Raw genomic sequence first — 27,229 nt, forward strand, 5'->3', positions numbered from 1 at the left:
ACATGAGAATTACAAAAGGAATTACAAGAGGAAACAGAGCAGAGTCTTTGCATGAAGTGCATATTCTGTAAGAGGAATTTCTAACAACTTACTAATGTTTACATTATCATCATAATCATCAACACAAATGGCACAAATGTGTAATATATGCAATTAAGAGAAAATACAGGAAATTAAAAATGTATGTTCTAGTACTAAACTGTCAGTGTTTAAATATAGTATTTACTCTTTAATAGCTGAATGACCACATGCAAATTATTTAACCTCTCTGTGCCTCAATTTCCTCTTTTGTAAAATTAAGTAACTATAATACTGAGTTCATAATGTTGTTGTGAAGCATTAAATGAGCTAATACATGAAACACTGAAATTTACCTAAGATTCATTATTATTTTCTTTGTCACAGTCTTTTTTAAAATTTATTTTTGTTGTTATATGCCTTTTCTAGTCCTTTTAGTTCCTTTAATTAAAGAGGTAAAATAGAGAAAAAATACAGATATTTAAAGTGTACAACTTGATAAATTTTGCTCTAAGTATATAGCAATGGAAAATTTTACTACAATAAAACATTGAATACCCTGAATCTATCACCCCTAAAAGTCTCCTCATGTAATTTATAATCCCTCCTTACTTTTCCTCCCATCCCCTACCTGTTCCTAGGCAACCACTAGAGATTACATTTGCATTTTCTCGATTTTTATGTAAATGGTACCATGCAGATGTTCTCCTTTTGTATGACTTCTTTCATTCAGCCTAATTATGCTGAGGTTCATTTATGTTGTTGCATGTAGCTGTCTGTTCCTCTATATTGCTAGAAGTATTTTATTATACCAATTATGCCAAAATTTGTTTATCCATTCACCTGTTGATAGGCAATTCTGCTGTCTACAGTTTTTGGCTAATGCAAATAAAGTTGCAATGAACATTTATATAACAGTCTTTGTAAGTACATAATGATATTGTACAACTTTTCATGAGCTTATTTGCCAGCCTCAGTCTTTTTTTATGAAGTGTCTCATCTAAACTTTTGCTTATTTTTTATTGAGTTTTTTTTTCTTTTTCAGATTTAGGAGTTCTTTACATATTCTGGATACAATTTTTTTTATGGTTTGCAAATAGTTTTCCCAGCATGTGGCTTCTCTTCATTCTCTTGGGAATGCCTTTCGAAGAATAGGCATTTAAAATTTTGATGCAGTCCAATTTATAACATTTTTCCTTTATGAAATAAGATTTTTGTGTCAGCCTTAAGAAATCCAGAGTCATAAATAATTTTTCTATACTTTTATTGATCTTACCTTGAGGTTATACATTTTGATCCTTATTGAGTTAATCATTTTTTATATTTAAGGTATAGATCAAATTTCACTTTTCTCTGTAGGTAGATATCCTCTTTTTAAATTACCATTTGTTGAAAAGACTGTTCTTACTCCACTGAATTCTTTTGCATGTTCATTAAAAATCAATTAACCTTTTCTGTTTGGGTGTATTTCTAAACTATATATTCTGTTCCCATGAGACCAATATAACACTGTGTCAAAAGTAGTTTTAGAGGGGCGCCTGGGTGGCGCAGTCGGTTAAGCGTCCGACTTCAGCCAGGTCACGATCTCGCGGTCCGTGAGTTCGAGCCCCGCGTCAGGCTCTGGGCTGATGGCTCGGAGCCTGGAGCCTGTTTCCGATTCTGTGTCTCCCTCTCTCTCTGCCCCTCCCCCGTTCATGCTCTGTCTCTCTCTGTCCCAAAAATAAATAAAAAACGTTGAAAAAAAAATTAAAAAAAAAAAAAAAAGTAGTTTTAGAAAGTCTTGAAATAAGGTATTATTAGTCTTCCATATTTGTACTTTTCCAAAGTTGTTTTGACTATACTAGGCTCTCTGCATTTCCATATGGAATTTAGAATCATTTTTACAATGATTCTAAATTCATTGTCAAAAATTGTAAAAATTTTGACAATTTTTACAAAACAGACAAAAAGCACTTCTGAGATTTTTATTTGATTAGATAAAATCTATAGATCAATATTGAGATAATTGATACCTTGATATCAAGTGACCTTACACATGACCACAGTTTATCACTCCATTAATTTAGATGTTCTTTATTTTTTTTTCAAAAATGATTTTAGTACTCACACTATCTGTCTTGTGCATATTTAATCAAATTTATTCTGAAGGATTACATATTTTGTGATACTATCTGTATGGTTTATTTTTATTTCAATTTCTGAATAAGTCACCAGTACATAGAAATACAATTGATATTTTTGTCTACTTATCTATGCAGACTTGCCTACTGATACTCAGCAGACTTACTACACTGACTTTCTTGGTGGTGTTTTTTTTGTTTTTTTTTGTTTTTTGTTTTTTTGTATGTGAGTTTTACAAAATTTTCTACATAAATGGCCATGTCTTCTAGGAACAGAGTTTTATTACTTCTTCTCTGTTCTGGATAACTTTTATTGCCCTTTTTGGCTTATTTCACTGCCTAAAATCTCATAATTTGAGATTTTGATAATGTTGACTAGAAATGAGGATCTTAGGAGGAAAGCATTCAGTGTTTCAGCACTCAGTTTGCTATTAATACTACCAGGCTTTTTATAGATGTACATTATAAAATTGAGGAAATTCCCTTCTATTTCATTGTTTATTTTGTCAAATGATTTTGTACACCTACTGCGATGTTTATATGTTTTCTATTTTCCTTTTTAGTGTTAATATGGTAGGTTTTATTAGTTGATCTTTGGATTTTAAGCCATCCTTGAATTTTAAGCCAGGGTTGAGATAAACCCCTATGATACACTGTTGGGTTCAACTTAATAAAACTTTAAAGATTTTTGTATCTGTGTTCTGCAGCTTTCTTCTCTTGTAACATCTTTGTCTGCCTAGGAGGTATTCTCTCCTCATCAATTATCTGGGAATATGTGAAGTATTTTGATGTAGTTCTTTATTAAGTATTTCATAGAATTCATTAGTAAAGCCATTGAGGGCTGGGCTTTTGTTCTCATCTGTTTACCTTTTTAATCTTCACTGTAAACTCCATTAAGGAATATGTTCCTTTCATCTACGTTGTCAAGTTCATTTCATCTACATTGTCATTCATATGCCATGAATTTGTTAATAATATTCTCTGTTTATCCTTTAATGTCGGCAGAATCTCTGGTGATGTCAACTCTCATTTTCCACATTGGTAATTTCTGTCTTTTCTTGTTTTTTTTCCCCTTGATCTGACAATCTATAGGTTTATCAATTCTGTTATCCTAAAAATTACTTTTAGATTATATCAATCTTTTTAATGATTTTACATTATCTATTACATTATTTTTTCACTTTAATATTTAATATGTATTTTCTCTGCTTACTTTGGATTCAGTTTACTCTTTGCTAGTTTCATAGGATGGAAACTGAGATGATTGATTTGAAAATATTTTTCTTTTGTAATGTAGGCACTACTGTTATACATTTCTTTAGTACTGCTTCAGTGGGCATTTGCAAATTAGGATTTTCTTTCCATTTTAATTCTCTTGAAATATGGTGCAATTTTCATTTTGTTTCTCTTTTGATTTTTGGGCTACTTACAAATGTGTTTCATTTCCAAGTATTTGTGAATTTTATACATATCTTTCTTTTATTGACTTCAAACTAAATTCAACTGTGGTCAGAGAATATGTTTGCATGCTTTAAATCATTTTAAATTAGTTGACACTGTTTTATGGTCTATCTTGGTAAATATTCCATGTGCACTTGAAAAAAATGTTTTCTGTTTTCATTTTTGTTTGAGTGGGCAATTAACTTCTGTTGAAATGTGTGATCCAGAGTTTTCTGATCCCAAATCTTTGCTTTAAAATCTCCCAAACTATTTTTACATATAAAATACTATAAATAAATATATAACATATTATTTCTATTAATATCATGTATGAATATATAACTATAATTTATCTCTATATAAGTAATCTATAGATCTATAATTATATATATATACACACATATATATAGGAGTATATAATATATATAAGTAATCTATATCTATATAAGTATAGATATCTCTTATGGGTATAGATCTATAGTTAGAAAAATATGAATACATATGAACTTATTTTCACAGCATGAGATTCTTCCAGTGTGCAATCTTAAGACATGAAGTTTTCTTCAGTTGGTAACTATCACAGGAAAAGTTTTCTTTCATTATTGTCTTTAAAGGCGTATAATATAGCAAATTCAGGAGAAACATTCTGCCATATCATTGAGAGTTGTATTTCCTTAGAATAATGAACAATCTTAACTTGGCTTGTGGATCATTACTTCTTTCTTGATATTGCTAGAATTCTAGTATTTTGAACTATGGCTGTCATATAGCAGATCTATGCATTTTGTAAAGTGACCCTGGATAATTAGTTTTCCCTTGTCTTACACAGAGAGGCATTTGATCTTGTATAACCTAAATGAGTTTTCTATGTTCTTCCTTGAGACATCTGGAGAAATATTTTTCCCTTCCCTGGATTTCTAGAATACTTAGAATTTTATTTAACTTTGGAATAATGGGTAATACTCTGCCACCCTTTATCATCGGTGTACCTGAAAGATTTAGTTTTCTCAGCACACACTGAAATTTCTTGTTCTGTTCACAGAACATTTGATATAGAGAGACTGCTGGCTCCTTTCCAAAATATATCCTTTTCTTATTTCCTAATGAGAACTCTCACTTTGTTCTAATTTCCCTAGCAAAAAAAAAACAAAAACAGTCTACATTTTCTACCCTTCCTTCATCTTTTCAACATTTCCTCCTCTTCCTGCACAAAATGGAAACAATATGTCTGGTGATAAAGCTGCCACCCCACACATCCATAAGGAAATGACCAAGTACATTGCTAAGACTTTAGATCTGATGTCTTAGGGCCTCTGAAACAATGATATTTTCTGCCTCATCTTTATTTCTACTTGAAAATAGTAACACACCATGTTATTTTTCTATCATTATTTAGTTTTTCTTTAAATGCAACTGAACTTATTACTTCATGACCATGGCAGATATTATAAAGTTTCCTATTACGCTGGTTCCATATGACATATGATACATTTTATGTTGAATATTTTGATTGCTTTCATTCTTGGTTATCTAGCTTAAACACGAGAGACAATTGAGGAAGTGAGGGGAAAATAAACAATCTGGCTGTTATTATCAAAGGCTTGATATCAAATATCAAGGCTCTGCCTGTGTTGCTCTGAAACACTTTGTGGGAATTTGAACTTCAGGCTGACATCTAAAACACTACAGTTATTCTAGCCTGTACCTATTCACACTCAATTTACAAAAGAAAGGCAAAAAATCATTTCTAAAGCTTTTCTTCAAAGAGAGAAGGAAAGGTCCTTTGTAAATCTTCTATAGTACTAATTTATGTATCCACAGGATTTCCAAGAAGTGATTGGTTTAAGTCTGCCCCGTTCTAAATGAATCTCTAGCAACAGAATTGGATTATTTACACTGGCTAGCTCAGGTAAGTGGATTTAAACTTATTTGGTGACCAACTTCTTCAAGCAAAAACAGGCATTTACATTGTGAATCATTAGGCATATACGTACATAACACAGCACAAACATGCTGCTGAAACCAATTTTTCAGATAATAAGATTCTCACATTTTATTTTATGTAAATGACAACTACCACACTATAAGTAGATTTGACAACCTACAAGTGGATTTGATTGTAAAATGAAGGCTTAGGCCAATTAGTTTCTAATCATATGGACAATATTACCAACTGCATTGTGATAATATAGTATAATAGAGTGGATAAAGAATTAAAATACTGCCATATCCACATTTGTCCTCAATACCCTCAAAATACCACAATGTCACAAACTCAAATATTTTTGTTTATTGACTCTAGGAGTACATAAAAGTCCCTCAGAGTTCACAGAGCATGGGACCCTCATTATATTGTTTTAGAGAAAGGGAAAAAAAAATCTTTGATAGGAAAGGTGCCTGGTGGGTTATTTTAATTACAGGTTTACTATTTGTAGAAATTTCCATGATAATATATCTGTCAGAAGGTTTATGTCCAATGAAGGCTGTGATCAGCTTGTCTTAAATTTTAGAAATCTAACTAAAAAATAAGAAGAATTTGTTATCTACTTTAAAATGTAGTCTTACTTCTTTTGAAGCTTATTGATTTTCTCATGTATATAATAGAAGAAATGTTATTGAATAGTATGGAAATAATGACGGAAACTTATACGTTTGCCCTTTTAATTTTGGGATGGTTGTATCATGCACAGTCACTGAATATTGCAGGCATTGACTGAAGGAATTTGGAATAGAAATTAATGGTAACAGAACTTTTTTTTCTCAGTTTTTTTTTCTTTTAGCTGAAATAATTTATTTGTTATATTTATTCTGGCAGCATTTTCCTAAAATCCAGTAAGCAACAAAGAGTTAGATGAGTTGAGCTCATTATTTAAATAAGCATTGATAATTTTAGGGTCCCTTCTCCATTTTACACTTTTTTTTGTATCTTTTACATACAAGAAAGTCTGTTCTTTGTTTTGTGTGAGAAAAGGAAAAGCTGGTTACACTGTGGTAATAAACAAGTCCATGATCTCAGCAAATACTTAAATTTTTTCTCATGTTGCATCATTACTGCCTCTCTTTTAGTAGTCAGCTCATCTTTCTGATTTTAGGATTAGGCTGGCTATCTGACATATTGCAAGTTGCTATTATAAAAAGAAAGGCAGGATGTGGTGAGTCATGCACTAATTCTTAAAACTTTACGCCAAAGTAATAACTCTCTCTTCCATTCATGTTTAAGACACTGAGTCACATAACCCTAATCCAAGGGTTAGTGAGAGCCACCCTACATGGTCCCATAGGGAAAATTTGAAATATTTGGCATTCTGTACTAATGTCTACTTCTTGTCTTTAAGAAAAAAAATCAAAAAAATTTAGTCAAAATGGCTATACACACTGCAAAATTAGACATATGTGATCCTTGTAGTAATAGACTCTTGGAGCAATTGGAATAATAGATAAACTATTCTGAGTAGGGTTATTTCAGAAGGCTCTATGGATATGACATATAAACTATACCCAAAGGGACAGGAAGTAACTGCAGAGGTATGTGAGTAGTCTGTGCTGAGGATAGTACATAATCATTGCAGCATGAAGGACAGATTTGAGCAGGGTGAAAACAGAAGAAATAAACTGTGAGAAGCCAAATGGCAATAGTTAAGATGAAGGGCAATGAAATAAAGAGAAAGTATAACATGTAAGATTGACTGAATTTGGTGTATAGTAGATGGACAAGTAAGCAAGGGACAAGAATTTCATTGATAAATGTGTGGGTATAGCTTAGGGAAGTGATTCAGAAACAGAGTTATATGGAACCCTAGATCAGTGACATGGTAATTGTTATACTAAGAAAAAAAAATTACCCATAGTCAAATGACATTAGAAAATATTTCCTGCGAGGGCTCCTGGGTAGCTCAGTTGATTAAGAGTCCAACTTCCACTCAGGTCATGATCTCACGGTCCGTGAGTTCGAGCCCCGCGTCAGGCCCTGTGCTGCCAGCTCAGGGCCTGGAGCCTTCTTCAGATTCTGTGTCTCCCTCTCTCTCTGTCCCTTCCCTGCTCACGCTCTGTCTCTCTCTGTCTCTCAAAAAGTGAATAAACATTAAAAAAAATTTTTTTTAAAGAAAAAGATAATATTTCACTGGATGCCTGGCTATCTCAGTCAGTCAGGTATCTGACTTTGTATGGGGTCATGATCTCACAGTTGGTGGGTTCCAGCTCCAAACATCAGGTTCTCTGCCATCAGCATGCAGCCCGCTTCAGATCCTCTGTACCATTTCTCTCGGCCCCTCACTGCTTGTTCTCTTTCAAAATGGGTAAATAAGCTTTTCTAAAAGAAGAAAATATTTCGCCTATGTGGTTCCCCCTTATAATTTCACCGCATATATTTGCCTATTAAAGTCATGGGAGTTCCTCCAATAAAGAAACATGTTTTATTCAATATTCCAAACTTGATAATATTTTTTTTATAAACATCTGCTAACAGCCCATAATCACAATGAAAACAGTTTAGAGGTTCTGATTAGTACTGAATGTGAGTTGCACTTCCTGCTATGTTACTAGGAGTACTTTGCTTAATACAGTTATACCAATGAAATATCAATATCCAAGGGAGAAAGAAGAACATTAAAGATGTGAATATACACCACAGTCTTTATTAATTCACAAGTTACTTCAGGATATTGCAAAGTTTCAGAGTTCTTATCGTGTGCTATTATTTTAAAAGTAGAAAAATCACAAAATTATTTTTAATCTTATTAATCTTACTATATGTCCTGGAAATAGCATGTTAAAATAGGCTTCTAAAATCAGCCTACTTCTTTGTCATTTTTGTTGACAAAAATGAAGAAAAAACTTTGGTATTATGGATTTTGACATTACTTTTTAAATATTTATTTATTTATTTATTTAGTAAGTAAGTAATCACTATTTCCAATGTAGGGCTCAAACCCACAACTGCGAGGTCAAGAGTCATACGCTCCACTGACTGAGTCAGCCAGGCACCCCTGATTTTGACATTACTTTTTAATATCCAACTATATCTATACAGATATATTTAAGCTCTATCATCAGAAAACACGAATAACTTTGGATCTTTCAAATTCAATAATTTTTCTTCTTCCTCCTTCTGATTGTTGTTTATGAATGTGACAGACTGAATTCTGTTCCTAACTGTCAAGATTTCAGTTGTCTGCAAAAATAAAAAACTATTTTAATTATCAAAAGTAAGAAAAATCTCTGGTACTTTTTCTGATCCAGTCTTGGATATGTTAGGTGATCTAATACAGGTTGAATGATTTATTCCCTCACAAATGAGTATGCAGGTGTTGAAGTATAGAAGAGAATCATTTTATTTTCAAATCCATTCTATGCTATGTTATAAAAGGTAAATCTATATTAATGTGAATAGAATCTATTCTTGCAGTCATGTATATGATTATGTACACATATGCACTGAATATATTGGCTCAAAATGGGATTATATTTGATACACAAATTCATAATTAACTTATTTATGACAAGAGCACATTTATCACACATTTATCAGAAAGATAATAAATTAACAAATCCAACTACACCTATATTAATTCTTCTCATTACTCAAAACTTTCTTTTTGCAGATTTCCTTGGCCCTTCATCAATTACTACTTTGTATTTATTAGCTGATGTTCATGTTGATTCAACCTCTGCCCAATCAGATTTCTAGTTCCTTGTGGTCATGCACTGAGTCTCTATGTTTCTGTTTCAATATTCCATTAGATATACTTTCCCAGTACTAATGATTCTGATAGTCGCAATGTGGTCAATGTAAGACTTTGTAGACTGAAACCTCCTTCTGCTCATTGCCTTCCCTTCTACTCCCAGGACTAGCATATACATTTTGTTTAATTCTTTTCTTTCATTTCATAATTTTAAGTACCCAGCGAATATTTTGTAATACTCTAAAGAATACTGTGACTGAGTGTAAATGACCCTTGGGGGAAAAACATCAAATATAATTGCTATGTAAATTAGATGATAAAAAGTGTTTCTACGTATCTGAAAAGTTGTTTGGGGTACCAGATGATAGTGCTGTTTCTTTTTCATATCTTTTATCATTTAGTACTCCTCTGAAGCCAAGTATTACTTTGTTTGCTTGACTCTGACCCAATAAAATAGAGTTCAAGTGAAAGAACTGAAGAATTATTTAGGAAACAATATGGGTGTATACATTTGCACTCAAACACACACACACACACACACACACACACACACACACACACACACCACATAAAACTATAATTTAAAGCATGCTCTCTTGAAAGTAAAATGGTGAGATCTAAAATCTAATACTTTGTACCACAAAGATACCAGTTTTGAGCATCTAATTAGCCTTCTAATTTTGAACTTACTGTAATTGGGTCTCCTCTGTTATGAGAATTGAAATTGAAAACAAGTGTGTATTTCTTACATTTATATTTCTAAGTTGTCAAGCATAATTGTTTTTTTTATTTCTTCAGGTAATTGACTTGTAATTTTTATGTTATTGCTATATATTTCTGCCTTGGAATCTTTTTATAATCCATATCTCCTGCAAATTCTTCATTTCAAGGACTATAGAATGCTTTACAACATGTACTCACTTATATAGCTTCACAGAAATGGTATTGTCTAAAAAGGAGTAACTTTGTAAATCAACTAATAAAACATTTTAGCACATTTTCTTATGGTCTACAACCCTTTATTATAAACTCACTACAAAATTATAGAGTATCTGGAAATAAAAACAGAGAATATGTAATCATTTTAGTTTCTTGAGATGTTTATATATGTTTACATTGATATGTGTATAATTTAAATTGTTTTACATTTTCAAAAATAACACTTTGAAGGAACTAGCAAGTCTGAGAAAGGATGTTTATTCCCTGAAGACTGAAACTGAAAAATAAAACTTTCCTGAAGTTTGTGGATTTATTTAAGTTTGCCTAAGATTTCTTTAAGTATCAGATTGAATATGATTTATAATTATATTTTTAGTAATATAGAACAGTGGAGCTTTGGTTGGTTCATGCTACCAAATTGCAGATAAAGAAGGTAATTTGATACCACAATATTTGACTAATAATGAGTGAAGGGGAGCCTGAAAAATAAAGTATCTAGAAAGGAAACCTTGGTCATGGTAGGAAAGGGTATGCTACAGGAAAAAAAAATCTTATTAGGCTCATTCTACAAAAACATTCACTGTTTCTCCCTCACCCAACTATCCCATGCATGTTTGGCTGGTTTAGCTCCACAAAATCATGAAGCATCCAGGACAATGAAGGTGACATTTCCTTTTATGTTAATCCATTATCCGTAAAGATGAGGTCTCTGTATCAGGGAAAGAGAGAGAGAGAGTCTCATAAATGATTGAGTCTAGAAGTAAAAGTATATCACTCTGCTTACACTGCTATGACAAGAGTAAGTATGCTGTAATGCTCTGCCTTAATGAAAAGTGTTAGAAAATTTACTTTTCCCTGGGAGTCCAAAAGGAGAGCCAGATGGAGATGGGCACTAATTGTATCTACCATAGACAAATATTCAGTTCACCCCTGAACAACACAGGTTTGAAATGTGTGGGTTCATATATATGAGGATTTTTTTACAGTACTATAAATTATTTTCTCTTCCTTATGATTTTCTGGATATATTTCTTTTCTCTAGCTTACCTTAAGGTAAGGATATAGTATATAATACATATATTATACACTATATAATATATACTATATGTATAATAACATACAAAATATGTGTTATTCAACTGTTTATTTTATAGGTAAGACTTCCAGTCAATAAGTAGTCTATTAGTAGTTAGATTTTTGGGAAGTCAAAAGTTATATGTGGGTTTTTGACTGTGTAGAGGGTCAGAGTCTCTAATCTCCATGTTGTTCAAAAGCATACTCTATTCTCATCATTCCATCTGACTAAATTATTGAAAAGATAACCCCACTAATTCAAATTACCTTTCTTCAGTGTATTTAGTGTGCTGACTAGTGTCACTCCAAAATTCATGCCCACGAGTAACCTCAAAATGTGACTTATTTGGAAATGGGTTTTTTTTTTAATTTTTTTTCTTTTTTTCAACGTTTTTTATTTATTTTTGGGACAGAGAGAGACAGAGCATGAACGGGGGAGGGGCAGAGAGAGAGGGAGACACAGAATCGGAAACAGGCTCCAGGCTCCGAGCCATCAGCCCAGAGCCTGACGCGGGGCTCGAACTCAGGGACTGCGAGATCGTGACCTGGCCGAAGTCGAACGCTTAACCGACTGCGCCACCCAGGCGCCCCTGGAAATGGGGTTTTTACAGATGTTATTAATTAAGGTGATGTCATACTGAATCAACAATCCAATTACTGGTATCCCTATAAGAGGAGGAAATACACAGATACACAGAGAAAAAGGACATGTGAACATGGAGGCAGAGGGTGAGGTGACAGAGCTTCAAGCTGGGGATTACCCACAACCACATGGAACCTAAGAGGCAAAGGAGAATTCTTCATAGAGCCTTCAGAGGAAATGTGACCCTCCTGACATTTTTGACATCTAGCTTCCAAAAGTGTGATAGAACAAGTTTCTGTTGTTTAAACCACCAACTTTGTGGTAATTTATTAAAGCAACTCTCAGATTAATACAGTATATTTAATCAAATTTCCAAAAACTCAATTTTATCTTGTTTTTCCTAAAAGCTGTATTAATTTATGGTGAAGCTTTTTTTGTTAGAAAGATTTACTTGAAATTGTACTAAAGTCTTTAATTTGTATTTGACACTCCTTCAACTTTGGATTTTACTCAAAAAATTGTTGTACCTGCTTTTGGAAGGGAAAATTACTCTTGCAAGTTTAATTTTAATTTTAATTTTAATTTCAATTTGAGAGAGAGAGAGAATAAAAGCAGGGATGAGGGTCAGAGAAAGAGAGAGAATCTTAAGCAGGCTCCATGCTGAGCATGGAGTTTCTATCCCAAGACCCTAGGATCATGACCTGAGCTGGAATCAAGCCTCGGATGCTCAACTGACTGAGCCACCCAGATGTCCTTCCTCTTGAAGTTTAATTAAAATGACTATCTTAATAGGATGCAAAGAACTAAAGGGATAAAAATTTAGAATTACATTCTGCAGGTTTTTAATCCACACAATAGACCATATTTGGCATGGATTAAATTTTAAAATATATTTAAGGAAAGGTAATTGTGTAATATGAGGAAAGTACTAAATATTGCTAAAATGACAATTATATTACAATATATAAATGTATCAAATTAACATGTTGTAATCCTTAAATTTACACAATGTGTCAAATAGATTAAATTAAAAAAATTCTTTGCAGTGTTTCACACTGTTTAGGGGTTCAGAAAAGAGTAAACCATGTTTAAATGTGATGTAACTAGTACAATTATATATGTTAATGATAATCATACAAAGTACTACTAGGTTTAAAAAACCAGAGTTTTATTAGTATTTACCCCAAATTCCATATGTAATATATAGAGCTAAGTATACACACCCACACATACACACAGAGAGATTATACATAAAACTGGCACCATCTCAAATAAGAATGGTAGGTTGTATCAATATCAGTATTCTTGTTGTGATATTGAACTTTAATTTTACAAGATGTTACTACTAGAAGAAACTGTATAAATAGTACTTAAGGATCCTGTATTTTTTCTTTGACAGTATATGAATTGACAAATTCAAAATAATAATTATAAAATATAGTGATAGAGCTACATTAAAACATATAATATTAAAAACAAACAAACAAAATGTTCTACAGATGACTACCTTTGGGACGTAGGGAGTCTGTGTGTGTGTGTGTGTGTGTGTGTGTGTGTGTGAGTGAGTTTTGGCCAACATTGTAGTACTAACGCAAGAAAAGCATTAAGGAATTTTTATGACATCTATTAAACTACTAATAAAAACAGTTTTAACTGATAATAGTAAATTTACAATAATTTTATTCATTCCATCAAAATTCCCAGTTCTAGTTATGACTATAGGACATGATCAAGATGATTCTACTTAATTTTTTCCGTGTTATTGATAAAATGTGATTTTTCCTAGCTATGTTTCTTAGACTTTTAGTATTACCTTTTATGTTAATTAATAAAAATACCTTGCTGAAATTAATAATGAAGAAGAATATGAAGTGAAAAACCATTTCCACTAAGGAAAGATGAATCACTACATTTTATCAGTAGTTAACATAATTTGGTTGTTATTTTAGCATTCATATACAAAGCCTCAATTATTTTTCTTAATGGTAATTTTAAAATTAAATATTAATTCCAACATTGAAAATTAAAATTACTGTAAAATTAAATACATGACTCTAAAAACTAACTGTGCATGAATTTCGGTTGAGTCAATTCCTATAGAAGGATGTATAACAAATAATAGCATCTTTCTTGCCCTGAGTCTGCTGCTCTCATCTAACCTCCAGAAACAACAACTTTTGTTTATTTTTCCAAATTTTCATTTTTAGCTTCTATAACTAAATAATATATAAATGCAAAATGTTACTGATTTATTAACTTTAGTGAACAAAAGACAAGGAAGCTATGTCCATAGAAATTCTTTCATCCCAACTTTTCATGCCTCCTGGGGCACCTAGGTGGCTCAGTCAGTTAAGTATCTGGCTTCGGCTCTGGTCATGATCTCATGGTTCATGAGACAGAGCCCCACATTGGACTCTGCTGACAGCTCAGAGCCTGGAGCCTGCTTCAGATACTGTGTCTCCTTCTCTGCCCCTCCACTGCTGGTGCTCTATCTTTCTCTCTCAAAAATAAACATTTTAAAAAAATGTTTTAATTTAAAAAATTAAAGAAAAAAACTTTTCATGCCCCAACTTCTAATTTGGTATATTTGTACTATATACTTTGTATATATATATATATACATATGTGTATATATACATATATATACATATTCATATATATACACATACATACATTTTTATACATATATATTTTTTATATTTATATATTACATATGTAAATCTTTAATTCTCATTTTACTCGCCTAAAAGAATCTCGTGGCTTATTATGTAACATGACCATCTTAGCATTACCATCTGCCATTACCTCCAACTGCCCAACCTATCAAACTTCTCCCTTCCAATATTTATCCTATTTAGTACTGTATTTTGAGGTACAATACCTCTAAAAGTTCTAATAGTTACAAATCAATAAATGAGGTACACTTTTTCAAACCTTGCAAATAATTTTTTGTTACAGAGCCATGAATGGGTTAGCATTATTTTTGTGTCTCTGATTCTAGTAGCACAATTTCTCTGTTATACAATGGAAATGAGTTCTAGAATGAATACTATTATTGTTCTTCATGTTCCAAAAGTAATACCATGTTTTATTTTGGGCTACTATTTGCGCTGTTTGGACTATTATTTTCTTATATTTGGGTTCCTCTCGCCTCCCCCTCCCCACATATTTATCAATCATTTTTTTCATTTTTTGAAAAGATGGATTTCTAAAGACAATTCCTTTCAAGACAAATACCACATAATTTCACTTATATGTGGAATTTAAGAAAACAAATGAACATATGGGAGGGGGTGGGAAGAGAAGAAAGGGAAACAAACCACAAGAGACTCTTAACAATAGACAACAAAGTGAATGTTGATGGAAGACGGGTGGGAGATGGGTTAAATTGGTGATGGCTTTTAAGAAGGGCACTTGTGATGGGCACTGGGTGTTGTATGTAAGTGATGTATCACTGAATTCTATTTCTGAATCCAATATTGCATTGTATATTAACTAAAATATATGTGCCAGCCTAATCCTAGAGTCAGAAAGATGAGCTGACTACTAAAAGAGATGCAGTAATGATGCAACATGAGAAAAAATTCAGTATTTGCTGAGATCATGGACTTGTTTATTGCCACAGTGTAACTAAGTTTTTCCTTTCCCCACACAAAACAAAGAACAGACTGTCTTGTATGTAAAAGATGAAAAAAAAGTGTTAAATGGAGAAGAAGGGACCCTAAAATTATCAATGTTTATTTAAATGATGAGATCAACTCATCTAACTTTTTGTTGCTTACTGGATTTTAGGAAAATGCTGCCAGAATAAATATAACAAATAAATTATTTTAACTAAAAGAAAAAAAACCTGAAATAAAATACAATAAAATAAATATATTTTTGCGCATCCATATCCATTTTGCATAACCAACCCTATTATTTGAGTGGAAGTGGGGATAATATCAGTGGCGTGGTGGAGAGTTTGGGATTGATTAATACCGTTTCTCTATATAATAATGTATGGTCAGCCATATATGATTATCTGTAATATCAAATAATTTTTTATGTCTCTTTATATCCTACTTATTGCAAGGCTGGATCCTCTGATATTTTTCTTGGAAGATGGGCCTACACACACAAAATATAGGTCAAAAACTTTTAACCAATGATACTAATTATAAAGGTGATTTTCAAGAAATTGTGATGTCTGTGAAAAAAGAAAACACAGACTATTGTGTGAAAAACGACAGCTAAATATATCCCAAAATACAGTAACTTTCCAGATTTTATAAATAAGTCAAGATCTCTCTTTAAACTTTTATACTTTTTTATAATTTTCTGTTTATTTATTAAAATAATACAGTTATGATTAAATTGAGTAATCAGTACTTATAGTCTGATAGGAGTCTTACTATCAGTAAGTAAGTAAGTAAGTAAGTAAGTAACTTACTATTACTGATAGGAGTCTTTTCCTCCCTAAAAGAATAGGTTGTCTCAATATTGCTTATCATAATATCTTCACATAACAATAGCACATTTTCAGCCATGATAATTACTTGGAGAATAAAAGGATGAATAACGAGGCAAGGAAGGGGCTGCCTGATGTTCAAGAAAATAATTATATATTGCAATTGCCAGAAAGTTCTGGTCACTAGGTAATCTTATTTCTTTTCTCTTTTAATACTAGAAAATCATCTAATAATGTATATTTCAATTAAATTATCACTTTTTACAATACCAACTTCATATGTATTCCTCTATTTTATGTTAATTCTCAATATTTATTGGATTATTGATAATAATCTCAATTATTATCTCTCACATTTCCATAACTATGCAATATCTCAATGATTTTTTTTCTCTACCTAAGTGGGTGTGATACCCACTTATATAGATGGATTTAATGACACACTTATCACAAAATAAATAACAGTAGTCTGAGAGAATGGCAACTAACCTATATATATGATCACCAAACTCTAAGACACTTACATGCGGAAACGTTATAATCTAATTCAAATTATTTGGTAACTCATTCAATAAAAAAATAAGTTCTGGTTATAAGGTTTGAACTGAATTTACAGTGTGAATTTTAAAGAGAAAATATTCTATATTTTTAAAAAAAATTACCTTTTCTAGAAGAGGAGACAGATAAACTAGCATACATATTATTAAGAAAAGACATTGTTAGAATTCATACAAATCAAATAAATAAGGAAATATGTTATAAAACTGACAAAACTTTTTGACAAGATGATCAAAAAAAGCCTTTTTTGGGGATGCCTGGGTTGCTCAGTCAGTTAAGCATCCAACTCTTGATTTAGGCTCAGGTCATGATTTCATGGTTTGTAGGGCTGAGTCCCATATCAGCCTCTGTGCTCACAGCATGGAGCATGCTTGAAAAAAAGCCTTTTGAAGAATGGACAAATATAGTTACAGTGATTCCTACAAAACTATTTTTTGAAACTGTTGCATATCAACTATAACTAAACTTTGCCATATTCATCAGCAAAGTTATTATATAGTGTTTATATACATATATTTTTATGTTTTTAAGGAAAAAATAAGAAATTATCTATGCTATATATCAAATTCTATACCAAAAAGCCAACACTCTTATGGCTCTGTTTTATGGAATTCAAACCACTGTACAGCAGCAAAGGCAATTAAATATTTTCAAAATGATTAAAAGGTTGTGATTTGAGAGTGTTTAGTAGGGCATACATAAGGGAGAAATAATGTAGAGCTAATATTACAATAATCATGGGAGGAATTAATTTGGAACCACTACAGACTCTACCAACTGCTGTCATAGGAGATGTGTTAAACGGGATAGTTACACATGAATTACCTCATACATATGGCGAAGTTACTACTTGTGGGATCTGTCATTTCTGTTAAATAAATATTATTGCTCTAACAAACATCTCTTCTTTCTCCCTGTTATAAGATTGTGTAGTAAATCAATGAAGTTACCCAATTTAATGGGAAATTTAGATTTTATTCCATATGCCATTCCAAGAGCTTAGCCAACAGTTTAAAAAAGAAAAAAAACTAGAGGTGCCTGAGTGGCTCAGTCGGTTGAGTGTCTGACTTCAGCTCAAGTCATGATCTCATGGTTTGTAGGTTCCAGCCCAACAACAGGCTCTATGCTGACAGCTCAGAGCCTAGCGCCTGCTTTGGGTTCTGTGTCTCCTTCCATCTCTGCCCCTCCCCCACTCGTGCTCTGTCTCTCTTAACCAACATTAAACAAACGTTAAAAAATTTAAAAAAATAAATAAAAACTAAAAGTTATCTCCAAGTCAGTACTTGAATGTAATGGTAATCTAGGAAAAAGCTGACAATTAGGAGAGCGATTCATTCAGTTTGAGGTGTACGATAATTTCAGACCAGTTCATAGAATTTCTATTGTAAAGCCTGCAGTCCAATTCAGCTTTTCATTTGTTGATACCTTTATTAAACCTCTATTAAAGAGGAATTAATTTGGATGGTGATTAACTGGACAGGACTGGTACTGACCTAGGGACAGCTCCAACTAATGCAAAAGTCAAAGATGGTATAGGACTGTGGATCTATCACAACAATCTCCACATATGGAAGGACCTTTATTATTTGATGCTGTGTCACATTCGCAAACAAGACTCTTCCAACACCAAAGCATCAGCTTTAGCTGTGATGATTTTCAACATAGTATTTTCAATTCTGTAAAATGTTTAACTTTCAATTAGAAGAAGTTGGATGGGGTACAGAGTTACTCATTTATTTTGGCAAAAATTCAACTCAGAGAAATACACACATGAAGTGTCCATCAATTGCTTCAGCACTTTGTGTCAATGCACACTGCATGGCAAGTGGATTTCTGGTACAGTGGATACAGGTACCTCTTCCCATTTGTTACAACCCCATCCCTGATGCTATGATACCAACATAACATCTGGTTCCAGTTAGACAATGAATAAAGATATAGCCACCTGTGTACATATCTTTCCATATTTCTTAATAACTCATCTTGAGTTCTCATTTAAATATTTAGAGGCAAGGGTCTTCTGCCAGTTGCTGTTATTCTGAAACAAAACATTAACTGAAATAAAATGAATTTATTTTGATATGTCAAGTTTGATGAGCTTTTCTTCTTATAACTTTGATCTTCCCCTGGCCATCACAGACCAAACATAGTGTTGTGAGGTATTAGTAGAAATCTGGGAATCTTAAAAACTTCTTAGCACACACAGTCTTCATAACATTTTTTTTTATCTGCATGCTTATACTTTTTGCAGTAAATTCAAATTACATTTTTTTTTTAAAAATTTAAGTTTATTTATTTATTTTGAGAGAGAAAAAGAGCACAAGTGGGAGAAGGGGAGAGAGAGAGGGAGGGAGAGAGAATACCAAGCAGGCTCTTCACTTCCAATGTGGAGCCTGATGCATGGCTTGAACTCATGATCCCTGATATCATTATCTGAAGTCCGACCCTTGCCTTACTGAGCCACACAGGCGCCCCCAAACTACATTTTCATGTGTAGCTGAGTCAAGGAGGAAATTATGACTTACAGATGGCAAACTTGGGTTACTCTAATAAGATTTAAAGAGAACGCAAGTGAAATACACCATTCCGCCCCCTCCCATAAAAAAAGTAAAAATAAAATAACACAGGTCCTTGGGGAAAGCTATCAGATAAAAATGAGTAAAGTCCATTTTCATGCATCACAACAACAGATTATATTTTTATAGGTTGGAACAACAAAAATATATGGAGTTATGGAACTTGACAAAGATATACAGTTTAGATAATGATTATAAAGGTTAACATTTTAAAAGTGCAAACTTTAATAACTTGATATCACTATTTTGGCCTGGATTTTAAAAGAATTATCAGCTACTAAGTCACCACCTGCTAATAAATCATTGGTTGCTTTTGAAACCAATTTATTTCCTTTCCAAAGCAATTTCAGACAAATTCATAGCTATTAAAATAATTAAATACAAGTGACATGCTGGGGAAAATGTGGAGGAAAGAAAACATTCTGAAATACTCATTATTTCTTAAAAGTGAAATCCCACAGAATGGACTACTGACTTATTGGTTTCCAAATCAGCCAAATAATCAGAAAACCTGGGAGTTTTTTTTTTCTCCTGCATTTAATTTACCTCTTTAATTGAGGTATGTTGAGCATAAAGTAAACTGCACATATTTAAAGTGTACAATTTGGTGTTTTGACATGTGTGTATACCCATGAAACCATCACCATAATCAAGATACTAAGCATATCTATCACCTTCAAAGTCTTCTTGTGCTGCTTTATAATGCCTCCTTTTACCATTGCTGAAACCCATTTCCCCAGACACCACTTATCTGTATTCTGTCACTACTGTTTACTTTTCATTCTCTAGAACTTTATATAAATAAAACAATATGGTATGACATTTTCTGGGGGGGTCTGGTCTTTTACACTCAGCATAACTAAAGACCACCCATACTGTACTCTATATTAATATTGCACTCATGTATTGCTGAGGAGTGTAACACTGTATTGCCATAGGACAATTTGTGTATCCATTTACTTATAGGTAAATAATTTTGGTTATTACAAATAAAGCTGCTAGGTATGTTGTATATACATCTCTGTATAGACTCATGCTTTCTTTTCCCTTGGGTAAATGCTCAGGTGTGCAATGATGGGATCATGTGGGAGATGCCTGTTTACATTTTAAGAAACTGGGGATTCTGGGCACCTGGGTGGTTCAGTTGGTTAAGTGTCCGACTTTGGCTCAGGTCATGAGCTCACAGGTTCCTGGGGCCGAGCCCCATGTCAGGTTCTGTGCTGACAGCTCAGACCCTGGAACTGACTTCAGATTCTGTGCCTCCCTCTCTACCTGCTCTTCCCCCACTCACACTCTGTCTGTCTGTCTCTGTTTCTCTCTCAAAAATAAACATTAAAAAAAAACCTCTTGGGGATTCTGAAGTGTTGATAACATTTTATATTCTTATGACCAGGTTTGAGAGTTCCAGTTCCTCCGTATGACTCCGTATGAAACTTCATATTTTGGTTGAAGTTATTCTAGCTGGTGTATAGATCATATACTATTATTTTAATTTGATTTAACTTGTACTTTGCTAATAATCAGTGATATTAAGTATCTTTTCCTATGCTTATTTGCCATTTATGTATCTTCTTTGATAAAATGCCTATTCAAATTTTTGGGCTTTTAAAAATATTTGGGTCTTTTGTTTTCTTATAATTCAGTTTTGAAGATTTTTTTTAAATAATATGTGTAAACTGAATACAAATTATTAATCAGACAAATGATTCATAAATATTTCTGCTAGTCTCTAGCTCTCAAACTTATCTTTTTATTATCCATATGGTGTCTTTCAGAAAGCAGAAGTATATATGTAAGATACTATATACATATGTTTGAAATAGCAATGGGAGTCCATGGGAAGTTTTTAAATATACTGATTCTTGAGCTTTACTTCTAGTTATTATGGGTCTGAGGAAAAGGTTGGGGATATCCATTAGGTTGGGTGAAATGGTTATTATTGATTTAAAAAACCCACACTGTTGGTTCATTTCTTGGTTAATCAACTTAAGAAATAATTTACATTAAATAAAGTTCAGTGATTTTAAGTTCAGAGTTCACTGTGTTTTGATAAATCTATATTCTTGGATAGCTAACATCAAAATCAAGATATAGGATTCCACCTCCCAAGAGTTCCTTCTTGCTTCTAGGTAATCAATACCTTCCTACCCACAGCCCAATGTCCTACAACCAATGTCTTACTTACTTCAACTACAGATTTGACTTTTGAGAAAATGATACAAATATAATCATACTGTAGTATTTTGCGTCTAGCTTGTTTCATTTAGCATAATGCTTTTGAGATGCATTCATGTAGGTGGTGGTACCAGCAATCTTTCCTATTTTTGTTGCTGAGTAGTACAGTATCAGTATAAGATTTTGTATTCATCCATGATTAATAGGAATTTGGTTTACTTCCAGGTTTTGGTTATTATGAATAATGTAAAATATTTGCTTAGCCCATTTTTGTGTTGGCACATGTTTTCATTTCACCTCTATAATAACATAAACTAGCTTCAAAAACCTTAAAATGCCTATACTCATGGTCAATCCCCTTTTAAAAACCAATTCTAATTAAATAAAAATATGAGGCAAATTATATACATAAAGATATTCATAGCTTTCTGAAATCAATAATAATAAGCATTGGGAAACAACCTAAATAAACAATATGAAAATGTAAAATAAACTGTCATATAGTTACACAGTGAAACATTACACATATATTAAAATATCTTAAATATACAAAGGCCTAATAAACTATTCATATCATAAAATTTAGGTCAAAACCAAGAAATACAATATTAATACAAGCAATTATTTAAAAATATACATATACATAGAATAATACATTGAATACACAAAAATTTAGAATGGTTATATTTAGGTGGTGGCATTGTAGATGATTTATATAATTTTTGTTGTTGCAAGTATCTTATGTTGAGGACCAGCTGCAACAGGTCATGCCTGTTTCATTGATGGGCAGACCAATATATGTGTATGGATGGGAATATGTAACTCATTTCATCTCATCTCAACTGATGATGAGAGTAAAGCAGTGGTCCTCTCACTTGGTTTTATCAGCTGACCCACCCTCTATCTGTATGAATTTGGGAGATCTGAGATGAGCTACAAACTGAGAAACTGTTTAACAAACTAAAAACAAGAATTATGATGAAAATTCTTGATGAGATTATGGGTCATGAGCTATGCTTTTGGGATTCTCCTAAGTGTACACAATAAATCCGATGAGAAAGAAAATCTTAACCACTTTGCCATAGAGATAAGATTTACCATCTTTGTGTGACTTCATTTGTATCCATGGGCTTAAAGGAAGGGCTTGAGTAAATTTAGCCTTCACCTTTTTTTTTTCTCCTGTATTTTGAAAGTTTCTGTACTGTGCATGTAGTGGTTTTATATTCAGAAAAGAAATTATTTCATTAAAAACAAAAGTATATGTTAAATCATTTTTGGACTGATGAAAAAATGACACAGTGGAAATTAAAGAATGGAACAAAAATTGCTTTACAATCTACATGTTTCATTCTTGATTAAATTCAACATATTTGGAGCTGCAGGGCTTTCTGTTAAGAAACGTAATCATTAAATTGTGTTAAAACTCAGGTTTTATGTATCTGCACAGTTCATGCTCTACTAAGCTGATGTTTCAAATCAAACAGTGATTTTCTCAAAATTAACAGATAAGCATAATGCAGACGAATATCTTGTAAATATGATAGCCTCACACTTTTTTTTTTTAATTCAGGAGAATCTTTGAGAGTATGTCCTTATATGTGGGTGTATATGGATTTTCATCCTTCAGGTCTAAAGTAAAACTAATCCATTTCATTTCTTGTCAAGATGAATAACTTTTTTTCCCCTAGAATGTAATATCTGTCCACAGAGTGGAATTTTTATGGTGCAAATAAAATAGGCTTGAATCTGTCAAAATTTTCAATTTAGGTTCTCATATGTGATAGTTCTTATCTGCTGTGAACTCCTCTGTCTAGGCACTGAACTGCTTTCATCTGACACTCTCAGCAGATGCTCACTATTAGAGTTTTCCCACACTGCCAACACATTGATTTTCTTAAAAATACCCATTGTTGCCACAGAGCCCTAAAATGAATAATACTTAGTTGTCCCACAATAAGACATGATCAAAATATAAATTTAAATACGTTAGACAATAAATGTCTTATCTAGTAAAATGAACATACTTTGGCTCGGATAGTGAAAAATGAAATAGAGGAAACACAGTATTCTGACAAGAGAAATTTAGGGGAACAGCCCTTTATAATGTACTATCAAGGTATTGGGTGACTTTTAGGATTCTTAAAACTAATTTTTCCTTTTTTTCTTTGAAGCACTTCATATATTGATTTTATTCTATTTTACTATGAGAAGATCATTTAATAGCTTGGATTGACTCTTAGTTTTATTGAGAAAATAGGAAAACCAAAATCATAACAAAACCAAAATATCATGAAACTCCATCATTTCCTGGTGTGTGTGTGTGTGTGTGTGTGTGTGTGTGTGTGTGTGTGTGTTACAAAACTAGAAACAAAATACACAAATTTGGGGACTGGTATCTTATTAAAATGATCATTAAAAAGCTCCAAACCAAAGCACGGGATCCTAAAAGACACTACTTAGGAATACAAATTAAGGCAAACTTCTCTCACTCTTTCATCTGGATCCCCTTCCTTTTATTATTTTCTAAACCCAAAAGCTTAATTTCACAATTCATATATTATAAACAGACATTAACAATAATTTTAAACTTATGAAATATTTCCTATTGTCTCCAGCACCAAACACTGCCCCACCTGGAATATAGAAAATAAGTGTTTTTTTTGGTTTAATATTGAAATTGACATCTAATATTTATTTTTTATTAATTCTGAGACAAGAATTATTATGTCTAGCATTTATACATATTCCAGCTTAGGAACCCAAGTTCATTGGAGATTGCTACAAGCCATTCAGGACTAATTCTAAACATAAATATTTGATTAAAAGAATCACCACCATACACTAAAACACAGGATCTGATGTCTGGCAACAGAATATGGTCACAGAAGGATAGGAAAACTAAGGTGAATTTGTCTTAAAGATGATTGTTTTAAAAATTACAGTATTAAAAAACACTACCCACAGTATCAGTTATTATAATAGACATTCATATAGTTTTTTATATATATGATATGATCTGCAGGTATAGAAAGAAAATTTAGAGAGGAAATATTATCATTACTTCTGGACTAGAAACTAAACCTTGAGAGTTTAGGTGATTAACCCCTGTCACATTGCTTAAAAGGCTGTATGTAATCAAGATTCAATCACCTATGCCCTATTTTGCTAAATATCTCCACCCAACAACCGGAAATGTAGGGGAAAAAAAGAGAATATGGGTAAAAAAGAAAGTTCCTTATTATATGAACACTGCTTTTCAGATTATGGCAGATCTTAAAATCCACTAGCAATGAAAAGATACTTTATTGATTATGCTACAGTTCTATTATTTTCTTGTTTACTTTTTAAATTTTCTTTTTAAGTAATACAAACTGTTACATTACCCACTCACATCACTCTGACTCCTTTGTTGTAGGATAAGTAGGATATGTCTGTCCAAAATACCTCTGATTCACAAAGTAAAAATTGTTTCAAATCTAAATTTGCTCCTAAACTAGGTTAAAATAAAGAAAAAAAAATAGGTGCTTTGATCAACACCAATTCAGGAGAATCAAATTTGAAGCTTTAAACTTGATCCTTTAAATTTGAGGGCAAGAATCCCTCAAATTTGTAACAGCAAACGGCTGTTGCTTTAAAACTAAGGACAATAAATCCACCCTCTATGATTTAGCCATTCTGTGAACAACCACAATGCCATGCACAAGTCAAATCTCATTATAGAACATGATCACTTGTAGTGAAAGTCAAAATGAAGCAAGTCAATAAAATGGGAGAATATTAGTACCTGACTGTACCTTAAATGTAATTCATCATTGGATATATAAAATATGCATGAAAGAAAAGGTCTGAAAAGGTATGCTTGTAAAAACTTGAGAAAATTGTGATGCTGTTAATGGAATTGCCTTCATCCTACAGTGTCTTTTATCAATAGGCAGATGACTGGAGTACAAGATCAAGATAACATAGTGCTTTGAGGGCTTGCTTAACTTTGAGGTTTCTTGCCTTGATTTAAGCAACTATATTAGGAGATCAGATATCTTGAAGAAAAAAAAAAAGTCCTCTCATTTGAGGCTAGTACTTTTTCTTTCATTCTTTTCTGCTCTGCAAAGAATGTGACATTTATTACTCCTATGTAAAATGCTATATTCCTAAGATCTATATACTCCCAGCTTCAAATTAAATAGCTACTACCATCAACTTCCTTCATTTTTAATAGCAGATTTCATTGGCCTAATGGAAAATAAAAGATAGGTATATATTACACTCAGACTGAGAGATGAAAAGCTAAAAATACTCATAAAATTCACAAAATCTCTTCCTTCAGAGCTTAACTCCAAACACCTTCAGAGAATGTATCTGCTACTATCCCAATTTACATGTTACATAAATCTCTAACCAATAGCTTTTTAACCAGAAAGTCTTTGGAACAATTCTGCATAACAGCAGGGGAGGTGACCAGTAGTGATTAACAACTTTCTCGTTCAATTTTCTTTCTAGAGAGAAAAAATCATTCAAATTCATCTTAGCCTCTTACCTTGATGTTTATTACAGCAGATGAGATTTCCCCCGCAAGAAACACTGTTACTGCTCTTTTCATACTAAACCCATTTGCTGTTACAGCTGTGTTAATTTTTTCCTTTCCTTTCCTTTCCTTTCCTTCCTCTTTCCCTCCCTCCCATTCTCTCTCTTTTTCTGCTAGCATTTTAAAATTTCATATTTTATATATCCCAAATCTCGATCAGGTATACAATTATGATGCATGAATTGATAATTAGTTCCTTTTTTAACAACTTAATGTCAATGTATCTGTACATCTTTCTGGATTTAAATTATGCTCTGAAATTGGTGAAAGGTGTTACAATTAATTGTGTACAGGACCAAACTTCTTGGAGTTCATGCCAGATGATTATGATATCGATACTGATTCCATAAATATTTTTATTGCATGAGTTTCATCATCAATGTTGGGCCTATAATTTTAGCAACGTCATAAAGTATAATTTTCTCACTTCAACGATATTAACAGATAATGTGAATAGACACACACTTGATTTGAAATAGGATGTGATAATTTTTTCCACCCCAGCTTGATTTGTACTTTTTATATTCATTGAATTAATCTTTCAAATTTTTTAAAATATCAGTTGTTATTTCCATAATTACAATACTTAAGTCCCTGAAATGATGTTTCTGATTCTTCCTCACATTTCTCATGAAATGAAAGAGTGGTGTGTGGAAAAAAGCCACATAAACTCAACAACAACAACTCCACAACAATAATGCTTTTAGAAGTGATATTTGTGCTTCTAATTGGAACAAAGGCTTATATCCAATGTGAATTCTGAACTTTGTTAAGTCTCTTTTGTTTGTTACTCAAGCAGCATTGAAAAAGAATGCCAAAGACATATAATCAAAAACATTAATATACTATTTTCAACAATTGATCTAGTGGAGGCATTTCTACATATCAGTAATCCTCCATAGTCTTTTATAAGTTTACTTTTTATTTTTCAATAAATATATGACTTTTATAAAAATAACAAGCAAATTGAAAAAAATGAAAAGGGAATTACAACATAACTTGAAATCTCTTCACTCACATATAATCATACTAA

The 27,229-nt window shown here is 32.3% G+C and overlaps 1 long non-coding RNA gene across 1 annotated transcript in view; it reads right to left on the reverse strand.

Annotated features, from left to right (window-relative positions):
• LOC128778357 (uncharacterized) overlaps window positions 1–10,891 on the reverse strand; it is a 60,166-nt gene extending 49,275 nt beyond the window's left edge. Inside the window, exon 1 of the long non-coding RNA XR_008423956.1 lies at window positions 10,794–10,891. This is a non-coding gene — a long non-coding RNA (uncharacterized LOC128778357). The remainder of the gene's footprint in view (window positions 1–10,793) is intronic.
• Window positions 10,892–27,229: the final 16,338 nt, after the last annotated feature.

The sequence above is a fragment of the Panthera pardus genome, unplaced genomic scaffold (assembly GCF_024362965.1).
Source record: "Panthera pardus isolate Hobbes unplaced genomic scaffold, ASM2436296v1 HiC_scaffold_2, whole genome shotgun sequence".
Lineage (NCBI taxonomy): Eukaryota > Metazoa > Chordata > Mammalia > Carnivora > Felidae > Panthera > Panthera pardus.